General features: G+C 47.9%; 1 pseudogene; it reads left to right on the forward strand.

Annotated features, from left to right (window-relative positions):
- Window positions 1–13,691, forward strand: part of LOC122045005 — a 35,793-nt pseudogene extending 22,102 nt beyond the window's left edge.
- Window positions 13,692–15,455: the final 1,764 nt, after the last annotated feature.

Here is a 15,455-nt window from a genome sequence, read left to right on the forward strand (position 1 = left end):
AATGAAAGGTTGCATTCGACAAATTGAACATCTCAATCCTAGTGGAGCATCGGAACAAGATATTGTAAGTTACTATGCTCATATTTATTTTAGACTATCTAAACTTTAAAATCTAAGCCTAAATTTATTAATACATATCATTGTCTTCATAACTGATGTTTAATTATTTTCTTGCAGTTAACTTGTGCCAAAATATTATTTGCAGAAGACCCAAAATACACAAAGGGTTTCAAATTTGACCATGTCTGGAATATTCTCAAAGACATTGAAAAATTTAGCACTGACACTATGAATACTGCATCTGATCCGGTGGTAAGAACAGGGGGCCCGTTCGGTGAGGTCAACGCCACGTGGAAGTCAAAGCGGCAGTTGTCCGTCCGGAAAGGACCGGGCCTGACCGGACGGCCGACCGGCCGTCCGGTGGATTCGAACGTCAGGAGGGATGGGTCCGATCGGCTGTCCGACCGGACGATGTTCGGCTGATGGTTAAAGGCGCCCTATCGAAATTAGGGTTCCGGCGTTCATTGGAAAAGGTCGCAGGGCCGAGCGGACTGTACGCTCGGCCAAAGCCATAAAGTAACACTGCTAATAGTCTCCACAAAGCACGTGGTGGGGGACCTCCCCAAGTAAACCACCGCATATGTCCGGCCGGATGTTAAGGGAGCTGTCCGCCCGGACGATAGATCTGGAGCAAAGGGGAAAAGGACAAAGGAGGTTTTTTTCTGACAGCAGGTATGTTTCACGTGTAGGCCATGCTCCAAATCTTGTGACAGGGGATTCCGATGTCCCATCGAGGACATGCTGAGACTGTAGCAGTATGGGTTAGGGAAACTCACTAACAAGCCCTTACTGAGGTATGGGCCATGGACACGTGTGTAGGATCGAAAAGAATTTAGATATCTCCACAATAGCATGATATTGTCCACTTTGGGCCAAAGCCCTCATGGTTTTGCTCTTGGGCTCTCCCCAAAAGGCCTCATACCAATGGAGATATCTTTTCTCTTATAAACCCATGATCTTTCCCATGTATTTCCAATATGGGACTATGTTTGCAACCTTGCAACCCCAACAATCCCCCCCTCAAACAAAGGATCATGGGCTTCCCACGTCCGATCCTCGACCCACCAGGTCTTCCTGCCCCTCGGTCTACTCGACCTACTAAGACTTCCTGCCCCTCGGTCTACCCGACCTACTAGGACTTCCTTGCCTAGCCACAACTAGGACTTCCTGCCCCTCGGTCCACCCGACCTACTAGGACTTCCTGCCTGGTGTCTGGTCCTCTTGATCCGAACATAGGAGCCCCCACTTTCTTTGTTCGAGGTCAATATTGTACTCACATGGTTCAATCAGACCATAGCTCTTGTGCACAGTCGGCGGTTAAACCTTCTGGCAGTCCGGGCTCTGATACCACTTGTAGGATCGAAAAGAATTTAGATATCTCCACAATAGCATGATATTGTCCACTTTGGGCCAAAGCCCTCATGGTTTTGCTCTTGGGCTCTCCCCAAAAGGCCTCATACCAATGGAGATATCTTTTCTCTTATAAACCCATGATCTTTTCCATGTATTTCCAATATGGGACTATATTTGCAACCTTGCAACCCCAACAACGTGTACACCCCGGTAGGTGTGCACTCACTTCTTCACTGCCCTATATAAAGGCCCTCATTCTTCGCCGGAGGTACGCATTCTAGGAGTCTTGGAGCCACTTTCTTTCTGTTGAGCTTCGCCTGACTTGAGCGTCGGAGGGTCGCCACTGGGAACCCCTTCCTGGCCCGACTTCTGTGCAGGTTCGCCGGAGCTTCGGAGGCCTACGCCATCGACTAGGGGAGCGCGCCACGTGCCTAGCGTCTGTTGATTCAGCATTCGGACAGGATCAATTTGGCGCCGTCTGTGGGAACGCTCCTGCATCCGAACGGGAACAATGGACGATGCTGGACGACAACACACGGTGACGCTCTCGACGGAGGAGCTAGACGCTCTGATCGAGATAAGGGCCGCCAAGCTTGTGGAGCAAAAATAGAAAACCACAGCCAAGCGGCCGGAGCAGCAAGCAACGTCTGCTTCTGGGGGCCGAGCGGAAGCACCTCAAGCCACCGTTGCATTTCATCGAGCCCTATTCCGCACTCCAGAAGCCGCAGCAGCTCATAGAGATCGGGGATCTTCTTCGGACGAAATGCCTAGACGAGATGCCAGAAAAGGGAAAGCCCTCCGAGCGGACGCATCGCCCGAGAGGATCAATCGCCAATTTTCGGAGGCTATTCTACGAGATCCTCTGCCGAAGCACTACGTCGCTCCGACGATCGGGGAGTATAATGGGACAACTGACCCAGATGATCATCTGGGTAAGTTTGATAACACAGCTACGCTCCATCAATACACAGATGGAGTAAAATGCCGAGTTTTTCTTACCACTCTCTCGGGATCGGCTCAACGGTGGTTTCGGAGGTTGCCGGACGGATCCATCACAAGCTTCAAGGAGTTCCGAACGGCTTTCCTCCACCATTTTGCAAGTAGTCAACGCTACCAGAAAACAAGTCTGAGCCTGTTCGCCATCAAGCAAGAAGCCCGTGAATCGCTCCGAGCTTACATTCAGCGGTTCAACAAAGTGGCGATGGACATTCCAACGGCCACCTCGGAAACCATGATGAATGCCTTTACACAAGGCCTAGTGGATGGGGATTTCTTCCGATCGCTCATCCGAAAGCCGCCCCGAGACTATGATCACATGCTACACCGGGCGAACGAATATATCAACGTGGAAGAAGCGCAAGCGGCCAGGAAAAAAGAAACTCCAACCGAGCGGGCTCCCCCTGCCGAGCGGAAACAGCACGCCGCTTATCAGCCGCCTAGAGGACCAAGGGCCGAAGCAATCCGATCCCCCCACGCCAGATCCCATGTGCAAGAGGTAGCTGCCGCCTGGCCCAAGCCAAAGAAGAGATGGACCCCGATGTTCTGCTCCTTCCACCGGACGGATACGCACAACACAAGGGATTGTCGAAGTCTTCCCTTCGTGACTCATCCCGTGCCCCGGAATGCCGGGCGACGGTCTCCCTCAGTCGACAGGAGACAGAGAACTCATGAAGCCGATCGGACACGAGCTGATAGGCCACAGCAGCAACAGACTCCCGATCGGCATCGTTCCCCAAGGCAGGAGAATCGCTGAGCGTCCAGAGAACGGTCTCGACCGTCCGCTCGAGAAGAGGAAAATAGAAGCAATACTTCCCGAGGCGAGATTAACCTTATTGCTGGCGGGCCGACCGGAGGAGACTCCAACCGAGCTAGAAAGGCGAGCGTCCGGCAGCTCCATATTCATGCAGTCGGCTGTAGCCGAGAACGAGCGGAAGGACCCGAAATTAGTTTCGGGCCCGGGGACTTGGAAGGAGTTGAAATGCCCCACGACGACGCTCTACTCATCAAAGCGGTAATAGCTAACTACACTATTCACCGCGTATTCATTTGACACAGGAAGCTCGGTCAACATCATATTTAAGAAGGTGTTCGATCAACTACAAATGGACCGAGCCGAGCTGTTACCCATGACAACTCCGCTCTATGGGTTTACGGGTAACGAAGTTCAGCCGGTCGGACAGATCCGGCTGGCTACCTCGCTGGGAGAAGAACCGCTCAGGAGGACAAGGACAATAAACTTCGTGGTGGTCGACTCTCCCTCGTCCTACAATGTCATTCTGGGACGACCGGCACTCAGTGAATTCCGAGCGATCGTCTCAACCTTCCACCAGAAGATCAAGTTCCCCGTGGAGGACAAAGTGGGAGAAGTACGGGGAGATCAACTAGCAGCTCGGCGATGCTACATCGAGATGATCCGAGCAGAGGCCAATTTCGCTCGGAAGGCGCCCCGGGTCGAGGTAAACGCCATCACCGAAAAGCCACCCTCTTTAATTTATGAAGAAAAAGAGGAAGTGCAGATTCACCCAACCCGATCAGAGGCCACAACCTTTATAGCGTCCGATCTGGAGGAGAAACAGAAAGAAGAACTGATCCAATGCCTCCGAAGAAATCACGATGTCTTCGTTTGGTCGACACATGAGCTGCCCGGAATTTTGCCGAGCATAGCGCAGCACGAGCTACATGTCCAACCGGACGCACGGCCAGTAAAGCAAAGAAAAAGGGACTTCAGCGCCGAGCAGAATTCCATCATCCGAGCGGAGGTTGAAAAACTTCTGGAGGCCGGCCATATACGCGAGGTGCAGTTCCCGAGCTGGTTGGCTAACGTAGTATTAGTCTCCAAGCCAGGCAACAAGTGGAGAGTGTGCATAGATTTTCGGGATCTCAACAAAGCTTGCCCGAAAGATTTTTATCCTCTGCCCCGGATAGATCAGCTGGTGGACTCTACGGCCGGCTGCGAATTAATCTGTATGCTCGACGCCTACCAGGGCTATCACCAAGTGCCGCTCGCCCGTGAAGATCAAGAAAAGGTCAGCTTCGTGACGGCCGACGGCACTTATTGCTATAATGTAATGTCATTCGGATTGAAGAATGCGGGGGCCACATATCAGCGCTTGATGAATAAAGTATTCAGAGAGCATATCGGACGGAATCTAGAAGTTTATGTGGATGACATTCTCATTAAGTCCATCCGAGCGGCCGATCTCTTCAAAGACATGGAAGAAACCTTCTGAGCGCTGCGCAAATATGGAGTCAAGCTAAATCCCCAGAAGTGCCTGTTCGGAGCAAAAGGAGGGCGCTTTCTGGGGTACATAGTGACCGAACGGGGAATCGAAGCAAATTCCAGCAAGGTGAAAGCTCTACAAGATATGCCGCCTCCAAGAAATACAAGGGAGGTGCAGCGTTTGACCGGTCGGATAACCGCTCTGTCCAGGTTCATCTCCAAAACCGTCGACCGGAGCCTTCCTTTTTTCAAGATCTTACGCAAAGCTACGAAATTTCACTGGGACGAAGAATGCGACCAGGCGTTCGACGATTTGAAGGCATATTTGAACTCTCTCCCGATATTAGCCAAGCCGACTGTGGGTGAGCCGCTTCATATGTACTTGTCTTCAACCGAGCATGCAATCGGCTCAGCTTTAGTGAGGTCGAGCGGAGAAGAGCCTGTTTATTTCCTTAGTCACATTTTAAAAGATGCTAAATCCCGCTACACTGGGCTCGAGAAGCTGGCTTTCGCTCTGATCCTTGCCGCTCGGCGCCTTCGTCCATACTTCCTGGCGCATACCATCATTGTCAAAACCAATAGCCCTCTCGGACGTGTTCTACTAAATCCAGAGGCATCTGGACGGCTCATCAAATGGACGACGGAGTTAAGTGAATTTGATATCCAATACTAGCCCCACTCGGCGATCAAAGCGCAATCCTTGGCCGATTTTGTGACTGAGGTGCAAAGGTCGGAGCCGGAAGCTATGTGGAGAATATATGTGGATGGGTCGTCCACTCGGCTCGGAAGCGGGATTGGAATATTGTTACTCTCCCCTCAAGAAGAGAAGATGCACTTATCCGTCCGGCTGGATTATAAAGCTACCAACAATGAAGCAGAGTATGGGGCCCTCATAGCCGGCTTGCAGGCAGCTCGGCATGTGGTCCACTCGGATTCTCAGTTGGCCGCTCAGCAGCTCTCTGGTACCTTCGAAATCAATAGTGCTCGGCTCAAGCTCTACGCTGAAGCCTTCGAGAAGCTCAAAGCTGACTTTAGAGAAGTTATTGTCCAGAAGATACCTAGAGCAGAAAATCAAGCAGCCGATGAGTTAGCCAAACTCGCGAGCTCAGTAACGCCGGTCACCATTCAGCAATCAATTGAAAAAGTACTGTTGGTGGCGCACGTCGACCGGATGGAAGGCCTCACATTTCCATACGACTGGCGGAGACCCATCATAGAGTTCCTCCGCTCGGGAGCCACACCGTCCGATCGGAATGAAGCCCAGCTGCTAAGGAGAAGAGCCGGTCGGTTTACACTCATCGGCGATCAGCTTTACAAAAAGGCTTTCTCACGCCCACTGTTGAAATGCGTGAGCTCGGAAGACGCGGCTTACATCCTCCAAGAAGTACATCAAGGATCATGTGGAGGACATCCGGGCGGACGGTCACTAGCTAAGAAGATCCTGCTAGCCGGATACTTTTGGCCGACCTTACAAGCAGACGCCGCTTGAACAGTATCTACGTGCCTTTCGTGCCAGAAGTACCATAACTTCTCCCACCGACCGGCCGAGGAAATGAAGACATCAACCGTGTCATGTCCGTTCGATCAATGGGGAATGGATATTGTCGGTCCATTTCCGATGGCAACCGGGCAGAGGAAATTTTTGCTAGTGGCGGTCGATTATTTTTCCAAGTGGGTGGAGGCTGAGCCGCTGGCAAAGATCACCGAACAGATGGTCAAAAAATTCATCTGACAACACATCATCTGTCGGTTCGGCATCCCTCACCGATTGGTTTCCGACAATGGGCGGCAATTCACAGGGAAGGTGCTAGAGGATTGGTGCAAAAGGTACGGCATCGAGCAACACTTCACGTCCGTGGCTTATCCCCAAAGCAACGGTCAAGCCGAAGTAGCCAATCGGGAAATTCTTCGTATTCTGCGCGCTCGGCTCGACCATTTGGGAGGAAATTGGCCGGATGAAGTGCCGGGCGTCTTATGGGCCATCCGAACGACTCAGAAGGAAGGGACAGGCGTCACACCGTTCCATTTGGTGTATGGCGGCGAGGCGGTTATTCCGGTTGAAGTCGGCGTCGAGTCTGTCCGAATCCAGAGCTATGATGATGACAACGCCGAACGGAGGAACATGAAGCTGGATTTGGTCGACGAAGAGCGAGCCAAGGCGTCCGTTCGGTTAATGGCGTATCGGCAGCGGATGAAGCAAAATTACAACGGCCGTGTAATCCCCAAATCATTCCAGGTTGGTGATCTTGTCTGGAAGAAGGTCAAGCCGGTCGGCGACGTCGGCAAACTGGAGGCACCGTGGGCAGGCCCCTTCAAGGTTATTGAAAAACTCCGATCGGGCGCACATTATTTGGAGGATGAAGACGGGCGGCAGCTGGATCGACCGTGGAGTGCGAATCATCTCCAGCCTTATCGAGTGGGGTGAAAGGTGCACGAATGTAAATCATTTTTGTATATATTAGTCGCCCATGTCCTTGTAATGCAGGAAGCAAAATTAATGCAAAGGATGGCCAATGGAATCTCCGATCGGCAGCGTCAAAATTAACCTGGAATACCGTCAAGCTCCGACGTTAAATATCGAGAGACGAGCCGGCGTCTATAAACCCTCCGAGCGGAAGACCGTCGAGCTCCGACGTTAAATATCGAGAGACGAGCCGGCGTCTATAAACCCTCCGAGCGAAAGACCGTCGAGCTCTGACGTTAAATATCGAGAGACGAGCCGGCGTCTATAAACCCTCCGAGCGGAAGACCGTCGAGCTCCGACGTTAAAAATCGAGAGACGAGCCGACGTCTATAAACCCTCCGAGCGGAAGACCGTCGAGCTCTGATGTTAAAAATCGAGAGACGAGCCAGCGTCTATAAACCCTCCAAGCGGAAGACCGTCGAGCTCCGACGCTAAATATCGAGAGACGAGCCGGCGTCTATAAACCCTCCGAGCGGAAAACCGTCGAGCTCCGACTGCAAGTGTCCAAGTTCATCGCCAATATTGTTCGACCGACTCTACGTTCCGCTCGGCTCAATGTCCCAAGGTTCTTGTCGGCTTATAGCGAGCGATCCTTGCTAGCAAAGCGGAATGTTACGCGTCCGGAATATTTGCCCGAGCAGAAGGGCATGGCCAAGTACTTCACAAGAATGCCTTTCGAATGCCAGAGGTGTGATAATAGGTGAGTGGGCAACACACATATTAATTAGCAAAAGGACAAAGTGCAAAAAGATAGAGTGCGCGAAAGGAAAGCATTGCATTAAAAATAAAATCTCAGGCCGGGCGGCCTAAGTACAAAAGGGACCATATTTAGCCGAGTGGCCAAATTACAAAAATTACTCGATATAATCGTAGAGGGTCCTGGGAATGTTATCTAGGAGCGCCACCTGATCGCCGGCCGGAATATTGGTGGACTCCGGAAGAAGGCCCTTCGACTTCAGATAGGTCATAGTGGCGGTCATGGCCAAGGCTGAGTACATCCGCTCGCAAATTTTCTCCGAGAATTCGGGCGATCGGATGTAGCTCTGTCGCAGAACCGACTCGGCTCGGCTTCTTGATATTCTTTGAAAGCCGCCTGGGAGCCTGTGAGGGCCTCGTTCGATTCTTAAGCTTTTCCGCGTCGGCCGAGCGGCTCCTCCGTCAACTCTTTTATCTTCAGCTCCGAGCCCCGAGCCTCAACGTTCTTCTTCTCCGGATGGAGATAGTTGTATTCTTCCGAGTGGTGGCCTGGTTATTTTTGTGTCAAGCGACTTGACTTGTCGCCGACTCGGCCAAGGCGTGGGCATGGTCGGTCGTCTTCTTCTGCTCGACCGTTTGCTTGAGCTCCTTTTGCAGCTCGGAATAGGAAGGGCCTTGAGAGCCGGACGTGCGGCCTTCAGTTGCCGTAGCTCTTCATCCACCAAGGCCAAGCGGTTGGAAACCGCAATTTCCTCCACCCATCTCTGGCAAAAGAAAATTATAGCTGTTAGCGGTCGATCGGAAAAAATGAACACCAAAGTTTGTAGATTACAGACTTACCCCTATGGCCTGCTGCATATGGCTGTTAGCCAAATTTACGAGGGGTATCAGCGCAGTGCGGGCCCGAGCATCGGCCCACATCTCAGCTAGGGGCCCTTTCAAGGTGATGGTGTGCTCGGGCGCAGATGGACGGTCGGCCTCTGGAATCAGCTCTTCAGTCGGAAGATGAAGAGTGACCCGAATCGTGCGGCCATGACCGGGGGTCGTCTGACCGGCGGTCGGGAGGGGATCAGAAGCCGGCGTAGAAAACTGGGAATGAATGGTCGAGCGCTGGGCTGAATGGTGAGCGGGCGGAAGGGTGCTGATTGGAATAGCCTCCACTGGAGCAGCTGGCTCGTCCCAATTCGAAGGCGTCCGGTCGGACGAGATGGTTTCGGTCTCTGGCGCCTTGCCCCGAGCAGTTGCAGTGACCCGCTCGGACGGTTGGACCGCGGAGGTTGCCGACCGTAGGGGAGTCTCCACTCGATGCCTCTTTTGTAAGGGCTGCTCCTCCTCCCGAGCGGAACCTTCCTCGGGGGCAGTTAGCTCTCCAGGAGGAGTAGCTCCGCTGGCCACGTTTTGCTGAGAAGCGGGAGCGGTCGACTCAGCCTGAGTCCCGCTCTCCCCTTCGTGAGATCCGACCGGCTGGATACCCAAAGCTTCAATTTCTCTGGCCGCCGCGGCTTCCAGAGCGGCCGCCTTCCTCTTCAAAACACCGGCCATGACCGAATCCATAACGATGTCCGCTGCAAAGAAAGGAAAAGAAATCAGTTAGAAATCAAAGCAAATGCCCAACCAAAGTTCTTACCGAAGCCGGCCGGAAGAGGGGTCCGTATAGGACTCAGCCCGAAGATGTACATCACTCCCTCGTGGAGAAGTTTGTTGATGTCAAGTCGCAGACCGGCCAGTATGTTTGCAGCGTGGAGGTAGTCCGGTCGGGTCTTGAACTTCTTCAACTCGGGAGTGGGGGGCAGACTGACTTGCCACTGGGTCAGGAAGTTTGCCTGATTGGGCATACGGATGTAGAAAAAATAATCCTTCCAATGTTTATTGGAAGTAGGAAGTTTGTTGAAAAAGACCAAGCCGGGCCGAGCTTGGAACATGAAGGTGCCCGGCTCGGCTTGCTTGGGGTAATAGAAATAAAAGAAGACCTCCGGTCGGAGGGGGATGTTGTGAATCTTGAACAAAACGACAACACCGCAAAGGAGACGGAAGGTATTGGGTACTAAACTACCGAGCGGCACACCGAAAAAATTACAGACATCTATGATGAAAGGATGTACTGGAAAACGAAGACCGGCGGTAAACTGGTCTCGGAAGACACAGAAAGCTCCGCGCGGCGGCCTGTGAGGCCGAGCGGAAGGACCAGCTAAACGAATTTCGAAATCCTCTGGGATTTCAAAATTGTCGGTCAAAATATCGAAGTCCCGCTGTTCGAATCGGGACTGCATGGTGGTGTACCATGGGCCGAGCGACTGATCGGCGGGATTAGAAGAACTAGCCATGGGCCGATCGAAAGGAATCAAAAGGCAAAAAGGCAGGAGGAAAACAACAGCAAACGAAAGGAGGTTTCAAGGATCGAAACTGAGGAAGAAATGCGGAGTAAACACCGGAAAGGGATCGCGAAAAAGGCGCCGGAGAGCGTCGGAGAGCAGAAACAGGATCGCCGGAGCTCCAAAGCGCAGGGGGCAATGGGTGGAATCGCGGAGACAAATGAGGAAGAGAAGGAAAAACGAAGAATTTATAGGGTGAGGGTCGGGCGGCCTCCACGGTTGGATCCAGGTGACGGGAATCAAAGCATGCATCGGGCCGTCCATTTCGAATCGCTTCGATCACATCAAAACACCATGTCACCGCTGCCGTGCGCAGATGGCATTGCTCCACGTGGCATTCAATCATTCGGAGCATTTAATGAAAGCATGATCAACCTTAATGTCGAAGATTGGCGCAAAACACGAGGAGATCCGGTGAATGCCATCGTTGACTCGCTTAAGGCTGTCTCTATGGTTGGCCGAGCGGAGGAGCCGTTCGGCCAGATTCGTAGTCCAGTCAGTCGGACAATTCGCCTCCTTCGACTAGACTTGAAGGGGAGGCAAGTGATCCGGTGGTAAGAACAGGGGGCCCGTTCGGTGAGGTCAACGCCACGTGGAAGTCAAAGCGGCAGTTGTCCGTCCGGAAAGGACCGGGCCTGACCGGACGGCCGACTGACCGTCCGGTGGATTCGAACGTCAGGAGGGATGGGTCCGATCGGCTGTCCGACCGGACGATGTTCGGCTGATGGTTAAAGGCGCCCTATCGAAATTAGGGTTCCGGCGCTCATTGGAAAAGGTCGCAGGGCCGAGCGGACTGTACGCTCGGCCAAAGCCATAAGGTAACACTGCTAATAGTCTCCACAAAGCACGTGGTGGGGGAACCACCGCATATGTCCGGCCGGATGTTAAGGGAGCTGTCCGCCCGGACGATAGATCTGGAGCAAAGGGGAAAAGGACAAAGGAGGTCTTTTTCTGACAGCAGGTATGTTTCACGTGTAGGCCATGCTCCAAATCTTGTGACAGGGGATTCCGATGTCCCATCGAGGACATGCTGAGACTGTAGCAGTATGGGTTAGGGAAGCTCACTGACAAGCCCTTACTGAGGTATGGGTCATGGACACGTGTACACCCCGGTAGGTGTGCACTCACTTCTTCACTGCCCTATATAAAGGCCCTCATTCTTCGCCGGAGGTACGCATTCTAGGAGTCTTGGAGCCACTTTCTTTCTGTTGAGCTTCGCCTGACTTGAGCGTCGGAGGGTCGCCGCCGGGAACCCCTTCCCGACCCGACTTCTGTGCAGGTTCGCCGGAGCTTCGGAGGCCTACGCCATCGACTAGGGGAGCGCGCCACGTGCCTAGCGTCCGTTGATTCAGCATTCGGACAGGATCAGTATCCATGGAATCGCGACAACAAAATGCATGCTAGTTCATCTGAACAACAATTCTTCGAGGAAGCATTTCATACACCTTCATCTCCTTGTGTGTCTGTTTTTGATCTTAATATCACTGATTCAGATAGCGGTGCTACTTCTAATAAACGCCCTCCAAAGGTGAAAAAAGCAAAAATGAAGAAAAAGAATGATGAACAAATTGCAAAGGTAATTAATATTAATGTTCAACTCGTTGAGGCAATGAATGCAAGTACTGCTACTACTACAAAAATGGCAGATACTATGCTTTACAAGGAAGAAACCAAAATTTTATTCAAAGATTTGAACTCGATCTCTAACCCGATGATGTGTGAATATATTCGCAATGAGCACATTAGAATTATGCAAAAGAGAATGCAAGTACAAGGATCTCATTCAGTTGCACATCAAGAAGAAGGATCTCAAACATCTCTAATACAGGGAGAAGGATCACAACTTAATCAATATCAAGGTGAAGATCAAGAATCTCATAATCCTACGAATATTTTCAGGCAATTTCATAATTATTTTAGTGGAATGGGGAGTGATCTTCCTGAATATTAGTATTATAATATTATTAAAGTAATTTTAAGTTTATGTATGCTTTATTAGTATCGTTTGTTCCATATACTTGTTTGTTAAGCTTAGTTATTCATATTTTTAAGTTTGTATTAGTAATATTTTAATTTAATGTCATTACTATCTTTATTTTGTATGTCAATGTAATGGGTAATGTATTTTATATTTATGCATATAAATTTTTTTAATATTTTATTGTATTATGTTTATGAAATTAGCGATAATTTATACATGTAATTATAATTAAAATATATTAAATAAAATTAAAATAATAATTTTAATAAATTAAATATTTACAAATATACATAATAAAATTTAAATATGCTATTAAATACACTTAATTTAAATTTATAATAAATAATAATTACATTTAATTATACTATAAATAAAGATAAAGAAAATAATAATTATTAATTAATTACATTTGATTTTATAATAATATAATAAAATTCAAAAAAATAAATCTCTCCATCACCAAATATGGTGATGTGAATAGTGCAACACCTTATCACCATATTTCGGATGAGATTTGGTATATGGGTCGGAGCAATTTGGTGTTAAATTTACACCAAATTTGGTGTTTTGGTAATGGGTTGGAGATGCCCTAAGTATAAAATCTTGGGAGCTAGGTTTGTTCCGAGCTCCATGTTTGGATGGTTTATGACCATCTGGATAAAAGACAGTGCAACAACAATTAGTCTGTACAACACAATAAGATCTAGTGCCAAATTCTTTGTAACTATTCAACGTGTTTATTGTTCTTTTAGTATTTTGTATTTGGGGATACATGCCCAACATTAAAAATGACCTGTTTTGATTAATTGCCAAACATATTGCTGGCATTAGATTGCCAACCAAACAACTTTTCAGGAAATTGTTACCATTTTCAAAATTGCAATGGTGCAGTACTATGTTATTCAGACTCGGGCATGAGTATGAGACTACTACAAAAGTAGAGTAAGAACCCAAATTATTAAAACACATCAGTAGAGTATTAAACAATCCTCAAGAAGCTCATTGCTTATGGTTTGAAGTGATTCTTTTTTGTCTTTATCTTCACTAGGCAATAAGAACACAGTGGTAATTTACACGACAAATTAGTGAATTCCTTTGTTAAAAATATTGAGACTGAATCTATATCCATCTTAGGAGAATTTTGGGAATTCCTTTTAACTATGCATAATGTCTGCACCATGTTTTCCTAATTCCAAGGTCACTTTCTTTCTCTGCATTTTCTCACCAATGACTGGTCTGAGTTCCAGAAATATGTTCTAATAAGATGTGATATTGTATTATTTTCTTAACTTGGATACATCGGAATACCTCAGCTGCATGTGTTAGACCTACATATAGTGCCTCTGTTTGCTATTACTGATTCTTATAGAGGAAAAAAATTGGCTTTATATTTCGTTCGTCTGGCTAATAGTCTTATTAAAATGCAGGGGAGCTGACCCAAACGTGACAGATGAAGATGATAAAATTGCCCTTCAGTTTGCACTTGAGGGTGGAAACATTGATGACGATAAGATATTTGTTCTCTTAGAGGGCCCTTACAGATAGCAAAGATACGTGCCCGAGCTGTTAGAATCACAAACTCAGATCTTTCTTCGATTGTTTCTGATTACAGGGAACAAGCAATTGCAATCTGCAATGTAAGGTATTTCTTTAAATATTGCAGCTAAATCATCCCTCAGAGTGGATCAGATGGATTATTCCTCATACCAATAGATGCTTGCACATCCTTTGTTCACCCCCTGGTCTTCATGGTAGGGCTCCCACAATGCCCTATGTTTGCCTATTTATTCAGGTTGGTAGTGCGCGTATTTGAATGGATGATGTCGTTTTTTGTACTGTCTTTCTTCATGTTTGTTGTTGATTAACTTTTCCATTCGCCCTTGTTAAAAAATTTAAAAAAATGTATTTGTTGATCCTCCTCAATATTGGCTATCATTTTGACTGATGGGCTTTGTAGATATGGATTTGTTCTATGGAAAGTTTTTAGTTTGGAAGTCCAAATTGCTATCACTGTGGTTCATACTTTCTCAAAGTTGGCAACTGTCTTATTTAGCACTATAGTAAAATTTAAGTTAATTTGATTTATTTCTTTTGTATTTTTTTTCTCTTTAAGTAGGAGACATAATGAAGGGGAGCCTTGAAGTAACGGTAAAATTATTATTTTATGATCAAAAGATCACGGGTTTGAATCTTGAAAATAATTTCTTGTAAAAAACAAGGTAAAACTATGTACAATGAATATTTTTCCGAGACCTCGCATAGCGGAAGATTTGTGCATCGGTCTATCTTTTTTTTTTTTCTTTTTTAAGTAGGAGACGGAATATATTTCTACTTGCATTTTTCTTTAGTAAGAAAAGGCTACCAATATATTTGAGATCTAATGTTCTTTTTCTGATATTGTCTATAATCACATGAAAGAATGCATAAATAATTTTTTATAAAAAGTAGGATAAAATTACATACAATGAATTCTTTCTTGGGACCTCAAATAATGGAAGCTTCGTGTACTGGTCCATTTTTTTTTTTTTTAAAGTAGGAGACAGAATATATTTCTGATTGCATTCTTCTTTAGTAAGAAAAGGCTGCCAATATATTTGAGATCTAATGGTTCTTTTTCTGATATTGTCTACAATCACATGAAAGAATGCTTAAATATTCTTGATAGACCTTCTTCGCCTTAGTAAGCGTTTGTTTATTATGGTCGGAGAAGGTGAAAGAAACCACAAGAATATTCATCTGAGTGCTTAAGCTTTGATTTGTACATGGAATTTCCTCCATTTTGTTTAAATAAAAAAGTTTGACCCTATTGAATTAACTTGTTTGAAGGATAGTGATCCTGTTCGAGAGTGAGTAGACGGACGCTGAGGAGGTGGTGCTCACGTTGACTAGGCGTTGACTGAAGACAACGTGAATCTCCAACGAGCTAAGCCTGCAACCACAGAATCGTTAGTACCGAGCCAGGGAGGGCTTCCCCGGCGATGACCCTTCGACGCTCATGTCAGTCACCAGTAGCAAATGAATGAAGTAGAGAAGAAAGGAACAACAGCGTGACTGTAACTACAGTAGTAAAAATATACCTCCGATAAAGCTTTGGGGCTTTTTATATAGAGCTCACAGGAGGCGTGTGCACGCTTCCCGAGGTGTGTACGTTTCCCAAAACATACCTAGAAAGGTCGTGTTAGAAAAACGTATCTGACGTCATACCTTAACAACTTGAGCATATCCCTGACGTGATAGTGGAAGCTTCCACCGTATAATTCTGTCTCACCATGTCACCGACCATGCCGCCTGTCGATGACACTGGTCCCT

The sequence above is a fragment of the Zingiber officinale genome, chromosome 1B, assembly GCF_018446385.1.
Source record: "Zingiber officinale cultivar Zhangliang chromosome 1B, Zo_v1.1, whole genome shotgun sequence".
In the NCBI taxonomy this organism is placed as follows: Eukaryota; Viridiplantae; Streptophyta; class Magnoliopsida; order Zingiberales; family Zingiberaceae; genus Zingiber; species Zingiber officinale.